This window comes from Equus quagga, chromosome 9, assembly GCF_021613505.1.
Source record: "Equus quagga isolate Etosha38 chromosome 9, UCLA_HA_Equagga_1.0, whole genome shotgun sequence".
Taxonomy (NCBI): Eukaryota; Metazoa; Chordata; class Mammalia; order Perissodactyla; family Equidae; genus Equus; species Equus quagga.
This window is the reverse complement of record NC_060275.1, coordinates 89853248-89876471: the sequence shown is the minus strand read 5'-3', so window position 1 is coordinate 89876471 and position 23224 is coordinate 89853248. Positions and strand designations below refer to the sequence as shown.

The following is a 23224-nucleotide window of genomic DNA, read 5'->3' as shown; positions in this document are numbered from 1 at the left end:
ACATGACTAGTGAGTTGGGTCAACTCTATCTATAAAATTCTTTGTGACTCTGCCCACTTTTCACTACTCCTTAGCTACTACATTGGACTATCTTCCCTTCTTGAATCCATTATCTACAAAGTAGTCAGAGTAATCTTTGAAAAACTCAAATCAAAGCACATCTGTCCATCTCTCTCGTACTTAGAATAAGAACCCGTATCCACCTACCTCTCTGGTCTTAACTGATCACTCTCCTTTCTCACATGATAGTACGGCCACACTGGCTTGCTTTATGCTCCCTGAAGACTCCAAGGTTATTTGTGCTTTATGGACTTTCATGTTTATCAGCCTGGATGTCCTCCTTCCAGAACGTCATATGTCTGGATCCTTTTAGTTTTCTAATTCTTATCTTACATCTCACTTCTTTAGTTTAGCCTTACCTGATACCCTGTCACAGTCAGAGTCCACCCAGGAAAATGAGACCACTCTTAAGTATTTAAAACAGGAAATCTATCACATAGTATTGGTTACACATGTATGGAAGAGCTGAGAAGCCAAATGGGATGGTCAAACAACCTGGAGATTAGCAACAGCAGAAAGCCACTACCAACTCTAGGTTGGAGGGACAAACAGAGGAGGTAGGTTTACTGAAGTCCAGGACCATAGCAGAAGCTAGAATCACGTCAGGTATGACTGGTGAGAGCCAGGGAGAAGATGTAGCCTCTGCTGAAGACATCACTCAAGGCAGGGAGAGAAGGGAGAAACACGCCAGTTTCTCCCTTCTTCCAACTCTCCAATCTCACATCAGTGGTTCCATTGGTTAAACCCAGCCATAATGTAGCTAACATAGGAGCCTATGGATTGCAACCTGCTGAAGCAAGCCCCACTGTGGTACAGGGGAGAAATTAATCTGAACAGAATCGGATCAAGGACAGGTACATTACCCAACTTAAAGTAGACTCCTTGCCCAGAGACGTCCTACTCCATCATTCTATTTTCATCACAACACATAGCATTATCACACAGTTATTTGTTTATTTCATGTTATCTGTTTCTCTCTGGGTCATGTCCAACACAGCATCTGCATATTTTATGTGTTCAATAAATGATTGTCAAATGAATACAAGGAGGAGAAATTTTTCTCTCTAAAGTCACAGTAGAAAAGATACATACAGAATTTCTTTAATCATTTTCCAACTTTGTGCACTAGTCAATTTCTAGTGTAACTAGAAATCAAACCTGAGTTATTCATTAAATCAGTAGCAGATATACATTCCTTATGGATTCTCTACCTTAGTGGGGAGAGCCATGTCCCTACTACTATCTTTTTCTGAAGAGATGATTATAATACTTTTTAAAACAAACATCTGTTGATTCAGTCTTAGAGTTTAGTTTTTGTTTCCTTAGCTAACATTTTTCTTCAAGGAAAACTAATGAAATAGTTATAAGAGGTTTAAAAAATATCATAGAATGTTTTTGGTTACAGGTAAATATTTCTAAAATTAAGAAATGCTGAGAAAGACTTAAATATCTAAAAATTTCAGAGTGCTTCCTTTTTCCTCAAGTCACCAATTTCTCCAATTAGTAATAAATACATTGAGTCCATGCTGTTCATAACGCCCTTAGCACAAGATCTCAGAGCGTTGTAGAAGCAGTTTAACATTACCGTTCTCTTATTTTTAGCTGAGAAGCATGAGATTTAGGAATACCAAGAGGTTTCTCTCAGAATTATAGCATCAGAGGAGCAAAGGAACCTTAACAAGATAATCAAATCTGCTCCTTTGGCCTCCAAGGTATGCATTGAATTATTGAGCTAAAACAGGATTATATCTAAATCCACCTTGGTTAAGGGCTCTTGCAGAAGGAGATTATAGCAAACTCATTTTAATAGCATTTACTGTTCATAAATGTTTCCTGATATTTATTCTATATCCCTCACATTGCAATTTAAACCTATTTGATCTCATTCCTTCCTGACCTCCCATAATACTCTGAATTTTGTATTTTTAAAAAGTTTTTCATACACAAAATTCTCATCTCTATAACAAGATCGTCAATAAGAATTACATTGCTTTACACTGCTTCAGTTCGCCCCGGAGTACTGGTTCAGGGAGGCGTCAGCTAACTGATAGACTAGTTGATGGGCCATTTGTAAATTTCGAAGATTCGTAAAGGCGGAGCAGCAAAAGCACTTAAAAATGTCAAATTTCATTCAGTTTGAAACTTCAGGTTTGTCGATTGCATCAGGTACTAAAGGACTTCTATTATTTCTCAATTCTCAGCAAGACTTTGTTTCCAAATAGTCCCAAAGGTTAAGACTGAATGGTAAATGGTGTTGTAGCACTCTCTCATGCTTGGTATTGCCATTCATATTGACACAGAAGTAAAACTACATCAAAATACTCAAATACTTAGACAAATGATAAAACTTATAATGTTAGAATCTATTTTGAGTAGAGAAGCTTAATTAGTGAGCGAGTGATGTATGCATGTAAACCACATGGTACTGGGGCATAAAGAGGCATATATAATATATATATTATACAAATAATAATGTCAGCAATAGAACAACCCTTATGGAGTACTTGTTATATGCCAAGCACTCTTCTAAATCCCTTTACATATATTAACTTAGTTAATCTTCACAATGACTCTATGGCTTGGTACTATTATTATTTCATTCTGAAAAAAAGGAAAGTGATGTGTAGAAATGTTAAAGGTCCAAGAGCATGTAGTTGGTAAGTTTCAATGCTGATGTTCAATTCTAAGAACCTATGCCCCTAACCACTAAAGTGCAGCTTTTGCTGGTTAAGAGAAGGGGACTTTAATAGGAAGGGTCCAGGAAATGGCATATGGTGGTTCTAGTTTCAGTTCTCACTGTAAGAAGAAGTGACTGTTGCTTGCCACAGCAGACAGAAGACTACTGTTCTCCCAGAGGAAACACAGCTGCCAGGCAGAAGACACAGACAGACACAAATGTAGTGCAGGAAAGCCATGGTCAGCCTTTGAGGAACCTAGCGGAGGGAAGCAGAGCTTTATGTAGAACTCAGTCCATAGAGATGAGACTTTGAGCTAGTCATGGCATGAGTAGTGACCTAGACTTAGAAATAAGGACCCTAAAGCAAGAAATGGACATTCCAGACCAAATCCTACATCATATTGTACAGGCCACTGCATACACACAGAAGAACATCAGACAAGATCAGATCTGTTCCATAGCCCCTAGCCACATAGATAAAAAGTCTTATGACTAGCTGCTTAGTAGAACACATTGATGGTCTTCTATAGATCACTGTTTCTAGTTGGAAAATGAAAGTGCATAACATTTTTGTTTGAGAGTGTGGATGCAATCATTCTCAGTAAATCCTTTCATCACTTACAAAGGCTCTAAGTCAAAAGAGTCCTTCTATGTGTTGCTAAATATCAAGTTCCTGGATGGCTCAGTAGGGTAAACACACTCTGACTCCAGAATGCTTTCAGTGTTGACAAGGTTTAGGTGCTACATGCTACAGATACAATATACATATGTTAGCATTGTCGCCTGATGCTGTATTGAAAATGGGAGTTTCAGCAATTTAAATACTCATACACACACACACACATATAACCACATATACATTCATACACTTATTCCTCCAAAGCATTACCCTCTCCCATTCCAGTCTCCTCAACTGATTGTCAAAATCTTCCCATGATCCTTCCCCACCATACCAAGTGGATATTCCTTTCCAATTTTTCATTATTTTCTGCAGACACAAAATCATGCCATGTTCATTCACCCCCACCCCCACCTCCAAGCTTGTACTTGTTACTTCTGCCAAGAATGACCTTCCAACTTCTGGATTTATCCAAATCCAATTATTCTCTGAGGCCCAAATCAAGTTCTATTTCCTCAGATGGTTTTCTCCACCAACCCTGATTACTCCCATCTCTATCTTCCTTTGGTACCTCCTGTGAATGCTTCTTGGGCAATCAGTCACATGGTGGCTTGCACATCACTGTGTTTCATGTGTGTATGACTTGTTTGACAAATCAATTGTGTACTTCTTGGGCTGAGAAACTGACTCTTAAACTTCTTGCCCTTGCACGACTCCTAAGACAGTGGCAGACATATAGCTGACTCTCAATGCACAATTGTTTGCGATAAAAAAATGAATTGAAAGCACTTAATTGTTTCACTTCAGACTTACTGACGTCAATTAGTAAATTATTTTTGAAGGACTTTTTCCACCCTTGGGTTCCAGAAGGACCTGTGGGGCACGCTGTATATCAGAAAGAGTCAGAGTTCCCTTTAAATCCACTGCATGTTCAATGAGCTTGATTATGTGCTCTTCTCTCCATGTGCTTTTTAATCTGGATAATTTATGCATCTCTAATGTGGGACAAAAAAGCATTTCTTTGGGAGAGAAATGGAGGGGGAAAGTCCTATTATTATAGAAGCATGCAATTATTTGAGCATAAACATATTTTATGATAGTCCTGCAGATAAATTTTCTCACATGAAGTTGATGCCTATGTCAGTTTAGGTCCTCTGTATCCAGAAAGTGGTACTATTCAGTTTTATTGGCATTGGTATTTGGGCAGGCAGCTGTTGGAAGGGCTAATAAGAAGCAATAAACCTATAATACAAGATTTACCTAGTGGATTAAATTCAATAATCATATACCATAGTTATGCCTCAGCCTCAAACATTCTAATCCATCTTGATAACTACAATACTTGTGGATCCGTCAACTATGAAGTTCCCCAAAACCTTCACAACTAGTTTGCCCTTTTAGTCTCAACCACTTCCTGAAATGATAACGTTAATAATACTAATAATACTAGCAGCTAACACTTAGAAAATACTTATTATAGGCCCATAATTATCTCAATGAATCCTCACAACAACTCCGTGAAAAAGGTCCTATTATTACTCTCTACTAGAGAAGAGGAAATTGAGGCTTAGTGAGAGTGAGTTGCTTCCCCGAAGGGACACAGTTCCTAGGTGGTGGAACCAGGACTCAGAGTTCTTCTGACTCTCTGAGGCCCGCTAGCCTACTCCATTGCTATGCTCAGCAGCAGGATCACCCGGGAGCTTGTTAGAGATGCACAAGTTCAGGCTCCACCCAGACCTACTGAACTATCATCTGCATTTTAACAATTTCCCAGCCAATTCAAATGCACGTTAGTTTTAGAAGGGCTGTTCTAACCCACCAGGTTATTGTGCTTCCCTTCCTTACTCCCTTCTGCCCGGTCTATACCTTCGTCTCTTATTTGTTGTAAATTTATCTCTCCAAACTTCAGGGGGGTGTCACGATCTAATTTATAAATATATCTTCAGTTGTTCTTTGGACTTTTTTCTTTCCTCAGCTTTCAGTATTTTGAGTGAACTTTTAGGGAATTTCCTCTACAGTCTATTACAGGATATTATTTCAGTTGCATTTCTGTGGTCCTTTTCTAGTTCTCTATGGGTGTCCTAAAAAGAGATGATGCTAAAAGGAGAATGATGCTAAACACACATTGTTTAGATAGAGACACAGTTTGTCTTTGTATAGGGAAGGTGTAATCACTCCTAGAACTATTTCTCACATGCCCAGCATTGTGTTGGCTTCCCCACCTGCCTAGATTTGTTGAGATATAATTGACATACAGCTTGGTATTAGTTTAAGGTGTGCAACATAATGATTTGATATATGTACATATTGCAAAATAACTACCACAGTAAGTTTAGTTAACATTCATCTCCATACATAGTTACAGATTTTTTTCTTGTGGCTTTTTAAAAAAAAAATTTGGAGACACACTGACCAACGTCCTTAGGGAGCAGTGACTACCACAGCCTTGGTAAAATAGATGTTCACTAATTATATATGAAATGGGAAAGAATAGGGCAAATGGATATTTTCTGTTTCTCTTTCCTGAGCCCGAATTGTTCCCTCGCAACCATTCATTCCATATGTCTCAGGAAATTCATGAGTCCCTGCGCCACCCGGATCTCATATTGTTTCCTAACTCAGCAAATGACACAACGTCCTTTGAGTTCTGCAAGCCAGAAATCCAGAAGCCTTCCTTGATACTCTCTTTTCTTTATCTCTCTGTCTTTCTACTTATGGTTTCACCTTCTGTCCACTCCCCGACAAAGGCAATAATCCCAGTCGCCATCACCTCTTAGCTACTCTATTGCAATAGCTTCCCTGGGAGTCCACCTGTATCTTCTTTTACTCCTCCCTCCCCTCCCCAATTCAATAGGGAGAATAATAATTTTAAACACAATTCTGATTGAGTTACCCTTCTTTCTGACTTAAAATACTCCGTGGTTTCATTTTGACCTTAAGATAAAAAACAAAACTTCTTGACTGGTCTTAGAGGACCTGTCTCCCCACCTGCGTAGATCCTTGCCCCATCTTACAGGGATGACTCTGTTCTCTGTGACCACCACATCAGTCTTCCTGCCTCTCCTCACATGTGCCATGCTTCCTTCTTTGACAGATGTTCCCTGGCATAGTCTTTCCTCCCTTCTTTACTCAATGAGCATCCTTTAGCAGTCAGCTTCATTTAGGGATCCTCTTCCCTGACAACTCTGAATAGGTCATATCCTCCTACTGTACCCTTTTGCTCATTCATTCACTTATACATTCATTCAAATAACTCAACAAGTATCTATTGAACCACTCCTCTGTGCCAGGCACTGGGTTGCAACAGTGAGCAAAGCATGAGTGGTTCCTGACCTCCTTGTCCAAAGTAGAAATCAGAGCACAAGTCCCTCTCCTTTCACAGGACTTATTGCAGGCACCTTGTGAAACATTTTTATGATTATTAGGTTGACATCTGTTTCCTATATAGACTGTAAGCTCCATGCAGCTAAGGATTTTTTCCTACCATTTTGTTTCTAGAACCCAGCACGCTACCTAGCATATAGTAAGTGCTCAATAAATATATAATGATTGAATGAATTTTAGATATTTAGACCTAAATGTTCACATCAAAATTTATCTGCCGTATATAGACTTACTAGATGTTAAAATATTTATTTTCTTCCCAGTCTTGTCGTTTTATAAATCATGGTTTAACGTGAATCACAAACGTGGATTGTCTGTTAACTTATTCCATATTTATTTACTGCTTACTGATCATGCTAGCTCGTCTCTCTCTGTAATCTCTCCTGTGTTTGGAGAGAATCTCAAAGTCTCTGGGAACATTATGCCCTGCATGGTAGTGCCCGCTTATTAACCACATTGAGTTTTCTATTTTTAAGCCCTCTGCAAAATTTCTTATTTTCATCAAACATTGCACCCAATCCCATAGTGACTAAAATTCTAAAACAGATTTTATAATGTTTTTCAAAATCTAAATATATTATTCATACTTGTTACTTTCTTTCCCTTTCTTGAGAAAATAGTATTTCTCAATTTGTGTTCAGAGTGTCCCATGCTCAAATACTCCTGGGAAATAATGGTTTAAACACAGCAAATTCCTTGCTGCAGCCTTTTTAGAGACCTTAATTTGTTATTTCATATTGTGACTCTCCAAGTGTGTGTGTGTGTGTGTGTGTGTGTGTAGGGGGGGCGTGTGTTACATATTCAGGATGTCAGCTTTTTCAAACACATTTGATAGTGGGGCTCCCTTCTCCAAGAGCACTTCTCAGAACACTTGGAAATACTGCTTTTAAATCAGCCTGACTCTAGACGTGGGATAAAGTGTCAATAGATCACAGTTTTGATTGTTATTAAAAAATGAACTGTTTTAGACTTCTCTGGAATGAACTGACTTCTGAAAGAACATGTGCCCAATTCAACTCAACTAACGGTTATTAAATATCGGTTGTCTGACCATCTATCTAGTGCTGGCAGCTCTCTTGACCAGGAAGACTACATTGACATCTGTGCTCCGAGGAGTGGAGAAGAGAAGATAGTGGAACTGAGTCCCTTTTATGTTCCAGGCCTACTGCAATATCAATGCACAGCGTCCCTAAATGTAGAAACAATCGTTCCTGATAGTAAGACAAGGGGATGCTCAGGGTCCCAGTTAGCAAGTGCAAGTTCTGGGAATAAAAGCAAGGCCTCTTCACCTCCATAGCCTGTCTCCCTTTCCCTGACTATATCATCCCTAATTCGCGTGTAATCCTGTGTGAGAAATTCACAAAAATAACATGAATATTGTATGAATAAATGAGTAAAGTCCTATAGAGACTATCAGGGCTGTTATGCTGTTTCCAAAGGATGATATTCCTTTCCTTCCCTCAACTGGGTCTTCACTCAGAACCCATTTCGGAGAGTGTGTCTTGGAGAACATGAAGCCAGCAAGCCCTCGGCCTCCACCGCTTGGTCTCCGTTGAGTGAGTTGTGAAATTTCCATGAATGCAGAAGTAGAACTACTTCTCAGCAGAAATTCATAACTTGTGTTTGTGGTTTATGTTGGTGACAGATGTGATTTCCTTCATAAAATCTTAGAACTGGAAGGAAGTAAGATCGTCATAAGGTCCCACTCATGCACAGTCAGGGTAGTTGAAGCCTGGAAAGAGTTAATGATTTGTCCAGACTCACATCAAGAAATAATACTACAAGTAAATATTAATGAAGATGCCAAAACCATAACTCCTGTGTATTGACAATCTACCAGATAATATGGCTATTATAATGTACTTATTGTATATCATATATTATTCCTATTTTCAGATGGCGTGTCTGAAGCTCAGACAAGTTGAGTGACTTATCCAAGGCCACAGAGCTAATAGGTGGTACATTCTGAGTTCAAACAGTCTGACTCTGAGGCTTAGGCCCTTTCCACCATGCTGCTTCCTGTCTCTACACTGTGGGCACATCAAGATAAGCCATAAGGGGTGATTCAGTCTGATCTCCCTCAACAGCAAATTAGATGGGAAATTGGGGGGCCCAAAAGAGCCTTGAAATCATATCATTTACATGAGGTATGACTGAAGAACAATGGACTTGGATTTTTAAAAATTATGTCAGAGATCTTTGATCCCATAGTGAGGGGTATTCCCTTCATGTTCTTATCCTAAGGGGATGAATTTATTTCAGTGGTGATGCCACAGCCTGAAACCATTTTGGAATTCCTTTTTATGCAATTACTTTTGTAACCTGCAGCATGCTTTTTTGAATAAGCCCATTAGTGGTAGAACATTTTCCACTGACAGCAGATTTAAATTTCCCACAGTTTGGAATCCAGCTTGGTGAAAAAGTAGGGATCAGGCTGGGTGATAATGGTCGATATCACGTAATGAGACCAGTTTTCTTGAGTGACTTGATACACAGACTCAGAAGGTCTTGTCTAGAGCTAAGCTTGATCTTTGCGATCAACAGTGGTGTCAATGGAATCCAAGACTCAGATCTGTGCGGAATCTGAGAGAGCTTCCAGATGTGGCCTATAAGTGCCGTATGGAGATAAAGTAATTCAAAATAGCTACATATGAATAAACAACTTCTTTATTATTCTTTAGTTCAAACGAGTGTGAAATTCTGATGATAGTTATCACTTAATTTATTTTTCATGTACAATTAATTCCCTACTTTGAAATCTTACCTAGTCCTGGAGGTCCAGCTGAATCCCACTTGGTTCAAAACAATGCCCTATCAAAGAGTCCCTGGACATTACAACATTTGCTCTTTCCTCCAATTTCTTAGAATCTAAACAAGCACTACACTGTACCTTTATTTCACCTTTCATGCTATCTGTTATCTTCCTACAAAGGCTATAATATTTTTAAGGAAATAAAAAAAAATTAATTTTTTTTTTGCTTAGCTCTATGATGGATGCACTGTAAAATGTATGCTTTTAAGATGCAATGCTTCCCTCAGCCACTTTCTCATTTTTGTATATCTGGTCTCTATGAGTGTCAACTAAATTCCTGGAAGATTGTCGGTGTGCAATGTCTTCTTCCTTTTGAACTTATTCACTCTGATCTTCATTTTCCCTGAGATGTTCCACTTGCAACATTTCTTTTTTATGTGAAGAAACTACATTGACTATGGTTATGCTAAGTGGTTGACTGAAGGATAAAGTTGAGCTATTTTCAAGTGCTTTTGGTCAATGTAGGCAGCCTTCATCAGCAATTTGGGCCTAATCTTCTATAGAAAGTTTGGATATTCAGAACTAGAAAAGATGGATACTTTTTCTGGGATAAATAAAATTGCTATTCTACTAGGTTAAGAAGCAAGTCTTTCTTGAATTTTTGGCCTAAGAACTGTCTGCCATAAAGGTCTGTTGTTACCATTTGATAAGACTGAGGTCAAGTCAAAGGCATGCATTGAAGTGTGTTTATAAAACACCTACTCTCTGCCCTGCCCTTGCCCTTGCAGGGTTTCTACTTTCAGCAGTGGCAGGTTGACTCATAGCTATAATTCCTTTCTGGGAGAGCCTCAGAACAAAATGAGGCAGCATGGGTCAGCACCCAAATCCTAGAGTTTACAATTATTAGCTCCAGGAAGAAGAAGTCAGTGGTGAGTGGGAAGTGGACTTTTCTGCCAGTGGATAAGTCTCCTTACTGAAAAGGAAGTGTACTTGATCTCAGAAGGACTGGAGAAAAATGAAGAGGGGGGAGGCCTGTCTGCTTTTTCCATCATAAAGGAAGAGTGAACTGAGAGGCCTGCAAAACCACAAAGAATAAAATATTGCTGGCCAATGGAAATAGACACATTTGGAAATAAGGAAGTCAATTTGCTGCTCCAGAAGTGGTGTCAGGAATGACATCCTAGCCTTGGAGGTCCTTTGGGAGAGGGGAGAGTTTTTTAATGCTTACTAATGGGAAACCTTCAGAGGTAGTCCACGGGGAGAGACTAGAAAGGTGGGATGATAAATTACGGTAGGGCTTGAGAATTCCATCTATAATGGAGCTCACTTTTTAACAATCTGATATCTTTGTATTCTTCCTGGTTCTCAGTAACGCATGGCATGAGCATTCACAGAGCATACCAGCGAGAATTTCCAAAAATCCCAACACTCAGATTTATCCAAGCGGTTGCTTTATCTTGCAAATTTGACAGAGTTAAGGCATCTTGAAAATAAACTTGAATTGTTTCTCATCAAGCAAAGTCAAAGTAATATTCTCAATCAGAATGAAAACAGTCTGAACCAAGTGGTATGACTGAGTAGATTACCCGTTTTAGCAAACCAAAACACAAAGTACCAGAACTATTCCTAGGAGTCTGCACGGCCAAATGAAGTGATTTCCCATAAGGTACTCTTAAAATAGATTTCTACTCTTTATCCCCATGTCACCACCAACAACCCCCTACTTCCCCACTCCCCACCAAACACTCTGATTCAATCCCTCTGTATTTAGGAATCCGTTTTCAACAGCAGTTAAACAGCCACATTTGGGAAACTCTGGTCAAGGGAAACAACCAATCAGGATAATTTCTGCCAGTGGTTTTCCAATCTGACTGCATATTGAATCACTTAGGGAACTTTCAACAATGCCAGTGTTGAGGGTTCCTCTCCCAGACATTCTGATCTAACTTACCTGAAGTGTAAATTCCTTAAAAGGCCCTCCAGTCAGTCCTAATGTGTAGCCAGGATAGTGAACCACTGACTTAAGGCAAATCATACCTCAAATTTTCCATTCTGACTTGCATTCATTTGACTTTTGAAATAGTGACATCCAATTTTAAAAAATTTCATATATCATTATTTCTATTCTTGATCAAAAATCTCAAACTATTATAAAGCTTGCATTTATCTTTTAACATTAAAATTAATTTTGTCTTCGTGACTGTTGACCTTCCTCAGGGTATTTCTTGGCTGCAGTAGAAGCAGAAATGGGAGTCTGACATACAAGCCCTATTCCCCCAAATGTTGGAATTTCTGTTGTAAATCCTGTTTTTCTTTTTTTTTAAGAGAGTACACCTGCCAAAAGATAGAGACAGGGAGGAGATCTCTGCAGAATGATGGAAGATCTCCAAACCCAGAAGGCTGGCCAGGAGTAAGAAGACTGAGCAGGGGTGCCTCTGTTGTCCCAGGCAGCATAAGATTTCTGGAAGCTACAGTACAGTTCTTGCCTGGAGCCATCCTGCTGCTCCAGGGCAGGCTTTGATTCCTGACTCATTTGACTGAAATCCTCTATGCTGCCCTGTAGACTATCCAGACACCACATCCCAATTAAATCTGCATTTAAATTGAATCTGCAATTAAAGTATTTGTGTCTCTGTATTGCATATGAGTCCTCGAGATCCTGGGTACTACCCACTTTCCCATCATTCTATTTAACTCATCAGAATTCATGTTGATGACCTGAAGAGTGTAACCTCTGCCTACACCACAGGCTAGTGGACCAAGACACAACAAAGTACAATGAACATTCTGGATTGTCCCTATGCGGTTACGTCATTCTCTTTACTTAAGTCATCTGGGCCATGGTATTGACTAGATGGGAACTATTATCCATCACGCAGTAAGGCCTTTTTGTTAAGAGTTCTAGGATACAGCTATTTTAGAGTATATGAGGGAATTCTTGTTCTCAGAAGCTTGTAGAACGCATGTTGTGAATGAGACTTTTTTTGACCAACAAAACCTCCAAAAGTGTTTCAGGAAAGGGAGGGTATGAGAAGGGAAGACGATATTCAACCATCCCAAAATAGCTGGTTTATTACTACAGGAAAAAGATAAGATGGAGACAGATTAGTCACATTTCCTTATTTGTTATTGTACCAAAATTATCCAGTGAATTGCAATGTCATTTCACATTGCTATCGAGACTTCTTAAATGCAACAAATTACTGAGGCTGGAGTAGAAGGAAAAAAATCACCTAAATCAAAGTACTAGTCTTCATATAGGTGGTGACTAGGTCATTAATTTATATTTGCTTTTTTGGGGGGAAGAGGTCCAGTACTATCCCTTTAAGCTATCTTGCTTCACTCCAGGGGTGCACAAGTGACAGTGAAACCAAATCTTGGCCATCTTAGTTAGCTCTGCTTTAGAGCTTCTTGGCCTACAATTGGGACTCTCATTTATTAGTATATTCATTCAACATATATTTATTAATCATGTATCTTTTCCCATGCACCACTCTCTGATTTGTCATCTTGGCTTATAACACTTCACAACATTTGAGTGACTCACATCCAATAATGATATCTCCAGCTTCCATTTTGTTTCTCTGTTTGCCCATAATAATAAAAGTAACAACAGCCAATACCATATGGCATTTACTTTGTGCAAGGCACTGTTTCAAGTGCTTTTTATATGTTAACTTTTTTCTTTTTGCTGGGAAAGACTCGCCCTGAGCTAACATCTGTTGCCAATCTTCTCTCTCTTTTTTTTCCTCCCCAAAGCCCCAGTACATAGTTGTATATTTAGATGTAAGTCCGTCTAGTTCTATGTGAGCTGCCACCACTGCATGGCTACTGACAGACAAACGGTGTGGTTCTGTGCCCCGGAACTGAACCCAGGCCACCAAAGCAGAGCACATGGAACTTTGACCACTAAGCCATCAGGCCTGGCTCGATATGTTAACTTTTTTGATCTGCATGAGAACCCCATGAAGAAAGTTTCACTTTTATCTGCAGTTGTCAGAAAACTGAGGTTTAGTTTAGATGTTAAATAATTAAATAATTTCTCTGAGGATAGCACAACTAGTAGAAATTGGTTTTGAACCTGGGTGGTCTGGAACCAGAGGCTGTGTCCTTAATCATTATGGAATGGCTGGTTGTGTCTGTAAGCCCTCATTAGTGGGCAAGTCTCTGGCCTCTTCTTTGACCTAACTCTCCATGGAAATGCTTACACCTGACTCATTTCAGCCTCTCAAGCAGGATTCAGAAAGGACATTTGGAACTGAAGATCTGCCCACTGGATACTTTTAGCCTTAGTTATAAAGACAGTTCCTGCAGATAAAGAAAAGTTTTTTCTAAGCTGATCATTTTTTTGAATAGTGTTGATTAGAATATTTGCTTTTCCCTAAATGGAGTCTGTGTTTTCTTTATTATAAAGATATCATATGTTCTCATCTCAGTTAATTCAAGATTATTTTTTCTCTAGCGTCAAGTGTCAAGTACTTTTTAAAGATGGGCTCTTTCTGTGTACTTGATTTTTCTTGGCTAATGTTTAGCATGATCGTTTACACATTAAAAGAGGTAAAAGTTTTCATTCGGAATCAAAGCCTTTGGGTATACATTACAGTTAGACAGTCCCCTTTGTGGCAGAAGTCATGTTGTTCACCTCATAATCCAAAGATGGCACATGAGCCAGTATCAAGTGGCACATGAGCCATTTGTCATCACCACTCATTTCTTTCCCGACACTTCCCTGATTTTCCATGGACCTTCTCTTGGCTTCACCAAGATTCCTCATCTTCCACTCATGAAATTATCCTGATTCACAGTCTCTGTTTTCTATCTTTTGACTTGAGAGATTTACTGGGATATGAATAAATAATCAATAAGTTCTAAATAGAAAAATATATTAAATAGAAAGTCCTTCCCAACATCTTATAGCAACAATAGTTTCACAATATCCAGAAAAATGGTCACACAAACGATCTATAAAGAGAAAGAAAACAAAGGCTTTAGACTTAATGAAGGTAATAATGATTGCTTTTGTGGTGTGTGTTTTAGTAGAGAATGTTTTTAAAGACCGTAAGAATTCCTGAGACTTTGTTGGGAAATAACAGGATGGGAGGAACTAGGATCCCCCATTTAACACCTCCCCCCATTACACACACCCAGTATTGACATACCATGAGTTGCCAGGGAAACGCTACACATACACACCCCACCCCCCCACACACACACCCCACTCACATATGTCTGCCTTACGTGTCTTCTTTCACTTCAGCAAGGTCTGCCACCTCCTTCCGTTTCCAAAATAGGCAGAGGAAGAAGCACTCAATTTCAACTGACAAACTTACTAAAGACACCTCTTGATGTGCTAATTTGACAAAATGCCTTCACTTAGAAATAAATTAGGGTCCAGACAGGAAGTCAGGAGGTAACATTGTGGTCCCAACTTCAGTTCATTGATCTCTGGAGAGAGATAAGTTGAAATTCCAACTGGAAAAAAAAGATGACTCTGAGAGCTGAGTCATCCAGTTTGTATCTCTCATTGATCCAGTTAACTGGACAAATGCCAAATCGCATTTTATTTTATGCCATGAACGCCTTTCTGTTGGTATGTGTGATGAAAGTACTTGGTGCTTCCTGGGGGACAGGCACCCTGTGGTACTATCAGCAGTTTTTCTCCTTCTAACTTGTTATGATAACAACTTTTATTTTTACAGTCAACACTTAGAAATTCAGGGTAATGGGAAACCCTCTAAGCTTATGACCCAATTTTTCTAGAACTATGCTAATTTGAAATATTTTATCTTACCACCCCCAGAAAACCGCTGTCTTAGAAAAGTGAAGCTGTTACAAATGCTGTTTTTGAATTTGGTTGGACTGAAATTTGAATCACAGCTCTGCCACCTCCTCGGCTATGTGAACTTTGGTAAGATGTTTTACGCTTTGAAGCCTCAATTTGCTTTATAGGTTCCTCCTTCTTAAAGTTTAAGTGAGGATAAAATAAGATTATGCATGCAAAACTGCAACATAATGGCTGATATCTAGAAAGTGGTTATAAATATTAGCCATTATTATTAGTTAATTCAAATATTTTTGTGTCATACTACTTATTCTTGACTGTCTTTCATATCCAGAAACTCCTCAAAATTATTTTTGAATTCCAATATAGTTTACTTGTAAAATATAATGGCTCTACCTAAAGAGAGCAGAGAGTATATTGAGCAGACAATCTCCATGTCTGTTTTAAGTTAATATCTTGAACTTTCTTCTCCTTAGTTACAAAGAAATGAGTAAGTAACAGAATGGACTTACGTGAAATTTACTCTTATTCCTTTTTTGGCTATTGATGTTTTACGAAATTGCTAAGTGAAATAGTGTAGGGAAAGAGAAGGAGAGGCAAATGACATAAATAGCCAATTGCATAATTGTTTCCTGAGTCTTTAGATAAGACAGAACATTTCATCCAGAGTGTTAAACTAAATCCCTATTTGTTCTAATTGCAACCTTGTGACCTGGTGAAAGCGAAGAATGATTAGCCAATTTTATGGAGAAGGAGACTGAATATGGAAGTTTAGGGAGTAAGTTCCCAGAATACCTTGGCCCAATTGTTCATGGCTTACTAATGCTGCTTCCTCCAATCACTGAATCATACTGTCTGTGGGCTGATTCATTCACTTCTTTCTATTGAGCAAATATCTGTTGAGCATCTGCTGTGTGCTAGGCACTGTTCTAGATGTTGGGGATAGAGAAGCAAGCAAAGTAGACCAAAATCCCTGCCCTGGTGGAGCTGACAAAATAAAAAATTAAACTACATATTATATTATATGGTGATATATACTACAGAGCAAATTAAAGCTGGAAAGAAAGATGGGGAGTACGGTTACAATTTTAATGAGAGTGTGATTAGCAAGGTGTTCACTGATAAGGTGACATTCAAGTCAAGATTTGAAGGAGGCGAGGGAGAGAGCCATGTGGGGAGCTGGGGGATTTGCTTTCCAGGCAGAGGGAACAGCATGTGCAAAGATTCTAGGCAGGAGGATACATGCAAATGGAGGAGCAAGGTGGGGGGCTATCAGGAATTGTAGGGTCTTGCAGATCATTCTGATGACTTTGGCTTTGATTGGGACTCACTTGCAAGAGTACCTGGAAGTTTCTAAACAGAGGAATGGCATGATCCAACTTAAGTTTAATTGGGATCACTCTGTGCTGTGTGGAGAGTAAATGATGGGGATGAAGGCTTGACGCAGGAAACCAGCTAGGACGCTATTGGGATCATCGGCGCAGCTTTAGCAGAGGAGGTGGTGAGAAGCCGTCACTGCTGAAGCAAGAGCCGACAGACTTGGCTGAACTCACTGGATGAGGTTTGCGAGAGAAAGAAAAGAGCTGAGAATGACTGGAGGGTTTTTGGCCTGAGAAACTGGAAGGGTTGAGTGGACACCATTATGTGGTTATCCGAGAAATGCAATGTCTTGGTTCCAGAAATAAAGCTGCAAATTCAATCAATGGTAAAATTATTTTATTTGCATTGTACTCATTTAAAATGTGTAAATTTAATTTACCAGGGGCCGAGGTGACATCTACCATTACTTTTTCTGGAAATAATCAATTATCTAAAGAAATAAATCATAGAAACAAGACTTCAGAAAAAGATCCTTGGACAAGAATATGTATCAAAACTTACCAATTAGATTTTTAAGCAAGCATACTTTCCTGGCTCCATTGCAGACTTAAGCAAAGATAATGGCCAGGGTGGGTCCCAGGTTTGGGTATTTTTTTTTTTTTTTGAGGAAGATTAGCCCTGAGCTAACATCTGCCACCAATCCTCCTCTTTTCGCTGGGGAAGATTGGCCCTGAGCTAACATCTCTGTCCATCTTCCTCTACTTAATATGTGGGAGGCCTGCCACAGTATGACTTGATAAGCAGTGCATAGGTCCACACCTGGGATCCAAACCCACGAACCCAGGCCACCAAAGTGGAGCTCAAAAACTTAACCTCTATGCCACCAGGCTGCCCCAGTTTGGGTATTTCTGAAACATCTCCCTAGATGATTCCAATGCACAGGTCCTTAACCCCCAGCCTCAGCCTTCTCACTGCTAGCCCTTCTCAGTCTGGTGAGAACTGTTGTATTTTATGAAACTAGCTGATGTTTTAATTGCATGCAAAGCAATTGGAAATGGATTGTAAATTATAAACCACACTCTGGTTACATCTTTCATTCTTTAAAGTGGGTTCCTTCAGAATCTCTACCAGCGTACTGGAATTACAGTGCTCCAAGAAACTTTGAACTCGTCTAGTCCCATAAACAGACTTAATGGTGTGTGCTGAGGCTGACAAATTGACGAATGTTCATTGGAGCTCTGTGTTAAGAAATATACATTCTGAGGGTGCTTCTGGGGCTAATAGAAAGTTTACTGAGACACATGAGCAAAGCTGGCCATGAGAGCAGGATGGAGAGAGACTTTGCACATACCACGTATCTGCCAATCCTGTCCTAGTCTCAACCTTTCATTTCAGGGAACTTTGCCTGAGGCCTCATAGTTTGTCAATGGTCCCAGTGCTCCTTCCAGCACGCTCCACACATTAGGCCATCTCTGTCACTCTAGAAAATAAACACCTCGATACAAACATGCACACATATTTCTATGTATGATAAGAACTTGAATATTGAAACTCCATAGCTCACAATCCAGACTTTTCACTAATCTAGCCAGATCTGTATTACTGAGTTTTTACTATGTATGAGGGGCAATTTCCTTAAAGGAGACTTTCTGTTGTTTTTATTTGTTTCTTCCTTTCATTTTATTTTATTTTTAAAAATTTTATGATTTGGCACAAAGTAGAAACAATGAAATAAAAACTATATTTTATAGACTACAGTGGAGTGAATTTACAGCTAACGCTATGATCCTCAAAAACTGGCATAAAGAATTTTTTCTTTCTGTCTCCAGGGGCATGGAATGTAAAGGAAATGGCTAAGCAGCAGCTGCAAACAATTACTAAGCATTTTCAACGGTCTTGTGAAATGCCATGAATTGAGAGCATCACTTCAGAAGCCTAGATTGCATCCTTTTGAAGAAATGCATCACCGTCCACCAGACCTATCTTCTGTCTGTCCTTGGCAAGGTTTACAGATTAGACTTTTATTGAGGCTCTGTCTTGTGACACCTTGAAATAAAGGTGTCTGTCTTTTTCTTCTTGACCTCTCTCTCCTTGCTTTGCTTTCCTTCTATCTTCCAGAATATATTTCTTACCATTCCTTTCGTTTTAGCACACCACAATTCGTCAGTGCAGAAACTGGCTGCTAGAGAACCAGAGCTCCATTCTGCACATGCAGGAGGAAATTTTCCTTTAGTCCTGTCCAACACAAGTGAGCTAATCATGAAATGCTGTCTGTATGAACTTTCCTATTATTGCGCTGGGGATTCCTGAGTTTTAGTGGACTAGAAGAGAGATTTTTCTGAAGAAACTTAACTCTTTAGACTAACATGTGAAATCTACAACAGAAAACACAACTAAAACATGCATAATAAGCAACGGTTGCCATAGTCAACTGACCTGTGTTCAGAGAGCAAATGCTTCGTGGGGGATGGGTAGCAGCAACAGGAGATGGAGGCCTGAAAGGAACTTCAGTGACTTAAGAGAAGACGGGATGGAAGACTGGATGGATTGATGGTACTCCAGGCCCATTTGTAGCTATCACACTAGGCTCTTGGTTACATAGTGGCCCCAAGTCACATCACAGATATCTGAGAAGGTCAGCAGTTATGGACTTACCCAGTCTTTTGTTAACAATTTACCTTTCTGTCATTGCCACAGTGAAAGAATAACTTTGCCCTGTAATTATTCAACCAAACGTGGACAGAATCTGGATGAGCATAAAACTGGCAGAGGCATTAGAAAAGACACTTTGATCTCTTGTCTTCTATATTTTAAAGGAGTAAATAATTGGATGAAATATAGACATTTTTCTGCCTGCCATATACTCAGGTGTCCTACAAGCAGGAAATAAGTCTGATAAGGGCCAGCTTTGTTGATTTCTAGAAGAAAGGGACTGGCTTTAAGTGTCAGGTTATAGCAACAGTGCCCTACTCCAAAGTTACAGCATGAGGAGTGGGAGAAAGAAGAGAGCAGAAGGTCTCCCTCTACCGGCCTCCTCCCTGCCTCCCTCCTCTCTGCCCACATCTTGCCCGCTTGGCATCAGACATTCTAACCCAACTTCAGAAACAGGCTGAAGGGGAGGGGAGTAGAGAGCAAAGCTTTGGAATCCTTGTCACTTCAACAGTGGGTGATTTCAGGTCTCAGGGTGAATTCCATGTTAAGGGAAATGATCCCTGTGCATTTCCTCCTCTTTGTACGACCAAAGCAAAATAAAATTTTCTGATGGTCCGTCCTCAAGTATGGAAAATATCCACGAGAATGTCATGTATTAAGTTTGAGCAAAGGAGTATTTGATTGTGAAAAGTCAAAAGTTGAACTTCAGGATACAACTGAGAAAGTGGAATGAAAGTGTTTAAATCGGATAATGAAAAACATGTAGTTATAAGTCTAAATTTAGGATTAGAAAAAAAGTATTCCTATAACTTTGGGATGAATTATTAGGAAACATAAACATCCTAAACTGCAAACATCTGAAGCAAGGTTTTAGTTGCTGTTTGTCCTCTCTTTCAGCTCTCCCCTGTATTTTTACTAAAGAAAAGATATTTTTGTGCACACAGGGTGTCGCTTTCCAGTGGGCCACACGACAAAATCATCACCTTCATATGCTGGGTGGCCAGCAGTCTGCACAAAAACATGAATCCATTCTCACTTGAGGATTTTGGGTAAGGAATGATCTCTGGACTCATTTTTTCAAGTAGTCCACATTTTTAAATTTAATGGGCGATCCTTGTAAGAAGAAAATAAACATCTGCCCTATGGTTGTAGATGTTGTAAAGATTGGCAGAAAATGAACAAAAAAATAATTGGAGAAGTACAAGAAGTCCTACAACTGCTGAGATTTCTAGGGAGCCTGCCAAAAACTAGAACTGTTTACACTCAAGTAGCTAAGGCTGAGGATACTGCATTCTGATTGAAAGAAACCAAAGTCCCACATATGTCTAAGTCCTGTCCATTTCCGTCTTCTGTGGAGCCAGATCAGATGAAATACACATGCAGAGGGATTAGGTAAACTCTGCAACCTAATAGATTGCTGATAAAAACAAGAAAATAAGAAAGAATGAACGAGGGTTGTACGTAAGTAGTCAGATGAGTGAGTCACATGTAGAGATTGAGAAGCGTGAGTCCCTCACTTTTCAAAGACGCATTCCACTGCTTCTCTGGCATTATTCCTGGCTTTATAGACATTTTCAGAGAAGTTACCTATTATGTTAATATTTACAACTTGGTTAACCATGTTAACCAAGATGACTAGTTACTCTCAATATAGTTTTACATGTAGAGCCAGTTTAGATCTCTGAATTCCTTCCCAAGGAAAGTAACAGTGGAAGTAAATATGACAACCAATTTTGGCTGAGTTTGCCTTGTTCTGGGAAATAATTATGCTCCTAATCTTAGTAGTAAGTTTCTTAATTTTGGAATTTTCCTACATCAGATTTTTTTTCCCCCAAAGATTGGCACCTGAGTTAACATCTGTTGCCAATCCTTTTTTTTTTTTTCCCCTTCTTCTTCTCTCCAAAGCCCCCCAGTACATAGTTGTATATTCTAGTTGTAAGTGCCTCTGGTTGTGCCATGTGGGACACCACCTCAGCTTGGCCTGATTAGCAGTGCCATCTCTGTGCCCTGGATCCAAACCAGTGAAACGCTGGGACACCGAAGAAGAGAGCACAAACTTAATCACTTGGCCACGAGCCTGGCCCTCACATCAGATCTTTGATTCCTAAATGTCTTTCATTCCCATTCAATCACCAAGGATTTGATTCCCCCTTATGGATTCTAATTTTCACACATCAACTTGCTAGTCTTTTTAATTTTAAATTTCTTTCTTTTAAATGTTGAATTTTAAAATTGTAAAATAGGATGTACGTTCAGAAAAGAACAGAAAATCTAAAACTAGAGTTTAACCAAGTGATTATAAAGAGAACATCCATGCTACTATCACCCAGATCGGAAATACAAAACATACCCCACCTCAAAACCCCTTTCTTCTGCTCTTTCCTCATCATACATCTTATCACTCTACCTGTCATAACTTTTATGACATTCACTTATTTGATTTTCTTTATAGTTTTACTACCAGTATATGCATCCTCAAATAATATAGTTTTATTTGTCCTATTTTTGAACTTTATATCAAGGGAGCCATACTATAAATAGCCATTTTGTCTGGCTTCTTTTACTCAATACTGTGACTCACATTGTTGGTTAACTGTAGCCTCTCCATTTGTTTTGCTGTCTAGTATTCCAAGTATAAAGACAACCTGTGCTACGGTTGGTTAAGATTTGTGTTGTTTCCAGATTGGGGCTATTATGAGCTTGCTATGAGCATTCTTTTTCATGTGCCTGGAACACATGTCATGCATTTTTCTAAGGTATGTCCTTGCTAAGTGCTGGGTCAGACTGCTGTATCATAGCATACATAGCATACACGATGTTAGACTATTTTCCAAAGTCATACAAATTTATCTTCCCACCTACAGTGCGTGCATGTTTCTTCTGCTGCACATCCTGACCATCACTTGACATTGTGACACATTTTAGCTTTGCTCATCTATGTACTACCTCATCGTGGTTTTAATTTGCATTTTCCTGATTACCAAGGAGGTTGAGCTTCTTTTCATATGTTTACTGGCCATTTCATTCCCCTTTCTTTGTGATATGCCTCTTCAAGTCTTTTACCATTTTTCTATAAGGTTGTCTTTTTTCCTTATTGATTTGTAGGAGTTCTTTACATATTTTGAAATCTAGTGCTTTGTTGGAAATTATATGTGTATATATATGTATACATAATTACATATAAATTGGAGATTTTGTATATATAATTTGAGATCATATATTATATATAATTGGAAATCTATCTATCATCTATCTACCTATTTATCTATCTATATAAAATCTCCAATCTTTTCTTCAGTGAGGTTTAAGAACAGGAGGGTGAGTTGTATACCAATGTAATGATTGATATGGATTTAGAAGACAAAACAGTGTTAAGATCTGCACTGGCTTGATGTTAAAATTGTCTGCTTTCTTATTTACTATCATACTTGCAAATTCAGAGCATATGAAATCATTAGCGGAATAGCATTGTGCCTCGGAAGAATAAAAGGAGATTCTAAATCTAGAAGGGACCCTAAAGGTAAATATATCCCATCAAAAAATTCATGTTGCTGATTTAAAAATGTGGCTCAGCAGTGGTTCATAAAGTGCCCAAGGACTCACAAAAATGAAACACACGTCTTGACTCCTTCTCCAGTGCTCTTAAGAGTTGTTAAGTGTTAGGAAGAAATCTTCCTCCTACAATCACAGTTAGTATGAGTCTCCTCTTTGTGGATTACTCTGTAGAAACTGTTTTTAATATTAAAAAAAATCAGAGCCTCGAGGAGATGGAAGCAAATATAGTTGTTCTGTTGCTTCTTCTTTAAAACAGGAAATACTTGGGGAGAAAATGTCCCTTTTTTATTTCCAACAGAATGCTGGTTTTTCAAGCTTTCCGGATCAGGCTTCCTGCCTAGAGGGCTGGGGATCTTAATTCCAGAAATCTGCATTGTCGCTCCGATCCCGAAGCCATCTGTGGTCCACGGCTGCTGGCGGCCC

At 39.1% G+C, this 23224-nt stretch overlaps 1 protein-coding gene across 1 annotated transcript in view; it reads right to left on the bottom strand.

The window, feature by feature from the left end:
• Positions 1–19183, bottom strand: part of DAB2 (DAB adaptor protein 2) — a 99702-nt gene extending 80519 nt beyond the window's left edge. The window contains exon 1 of the mRNA XM_046671767.1: positions 19031–19183. The gene's annotated coding sequence lies outside the window, so the exon portion shown is untranslated. The remainder of the gene's footprint in view (positions 1–19030) is intronic.
• Between the last annotated feature and the right edge of the window lie 4041 nt (positions 19184–23224).